We start from the raw sequence: 1,658 nt of genomic DNA on the forward strand, positions 1-1,658 counted from the left end.
GAAAAGTACAATCTCTAAATCCATCGTGGGGTGTGGAGGGTTTTGATCCTTTTGTTCCGGGAGGAATAGACTCTCATCATATTGCGGCAGGGACTTTAGGCATATTAGCAGGTCTATTCCATCTTAGCGTCCGCCAGCCCCAACGTCTATACAAAGGATTGCGTATGGGCAATATTGAAACTGTCCTTTCCAGTAGTATCGCTGCTGTCTTTTTTGCAGCTTTTGTTGTTGCCGGAACTATGTGGTATGGTTCAGCGACTACTCCCATCGAATTATTTGGGCCTACTCGTTATCAATGGGATCAGGGATACTTCCAACAAGAAATATATAGAAGAGTCAGTGCTGGATTAGCTGATAATCAAAGTTTATTAGAAGCTTGGGCTAAAATTCCTGAAAAATTAGCCTTTTATGATTACATCAGAAATAATCCGGCAAAAGGGGGATTATTTAGGGCGATTTCAATGGATAATGGGATGGAATAGCGGTTGGATGGTTAGGACATCCTATCTTTATAGATAAAGAAGGCTGTGAACTTTTTGTACGTCGTATGCCTACCTTTTTTGAAACATTTCCGGTCGTTTTGGTAGACGAAGACGGGATTGTTAAGGCTGATGTTCCATTTTGAAGGGCAGAATCTAAGTATAGTTTCGAACAAGTTGGTGTAACTGTTGAGTTCTACGGTGGTGAACTCAATGGAGTCAGTTATAGTGATCCTGTTACTGTCAAAAAATATGCTAGACGCGCTCAATTGGGGGAAATTTTTGAATTAGATCGTGCTACTTTGAAATCTGATGGTGTTTTTCGTAGCAGTCCAAGGGGTTGGTTTACTTTTGGACATGCTTCATTTGCTTTGCTCTTTTTCTTCGGACACATTTGGCATGGTGCTCGAACCTTGTTTAGAGATGTTTTCGCTGGTATTGACCCAGATTTGGATGCTCAAGTAGAATTTGGAGCATTCCAAAAACTTAGAGATCCAACTACAAGAAGACAAGCAGCCTGATACAACATTTCTTTGGTCTCTTTCGAATCGATTTTCTTTTTATGATTTTATTTTTATATAGGGTACCAGATAAATCTTGATTTGAATCGTCATTTTTTTTGTTACTCTTGCTCTTTCTTTATCCGGGATATGATCCCCCCAAAAATAAACAGGTATGGAAGCATTGGTTTATAAATTCCTCTTAGTCTCGACTCTAGGGATAATTTTTTTCACTATCTTTTTAGAGAACCGCCGAAAATTTCAACTAAAAAATAAAAAAATGAAATGATTTTTCATTATCGCAATTGAAGTAATGAGCCTCCCAATATTGGGAGGCTCATTACTTCAATTAGTCCCCATGTTCCTCGAATGGATTTCTTAGTTGTTGAGAAGGTTGCCCAAAAGCGGTATATAAGGCGTACCCAGTAAAACTTACAAGTAAACCAGATATAAAGATGGCGACTAGGGTTGCTATTTCCATTATTATATAATTTCAAGACCACAATGGATCTATGATAAGATCGTTTATTTACAATGGGATGGTATACAAAGTCAACATATTTCAATGAATAAAATAGGATTTATGGCTACAGAAACTGTTGAGAACGATTCTAAATCTGGTCCAAGACGAACTACTGTAGGGGTTTTATTAAAACCCTTGAATTCTGAATATGGTAAA

The sequence above is a fragment of the Bidens hawaiensis genome, unplaced genomic scaffold, assembly GCF_021521415.1.
Source record: "Bidens hawaiensis isolate Kalapana, Puna unplaced genomic scaffold, B.hawaiensis_p1.1 tig00034150_1, whole genome shotgun sequence".
NCBI lineage: Eukaryota > Viridiplantae > Streptophyta > Magnoliopsida > Asterales > Asteraceae > Bidens > Bidens hawaiensis.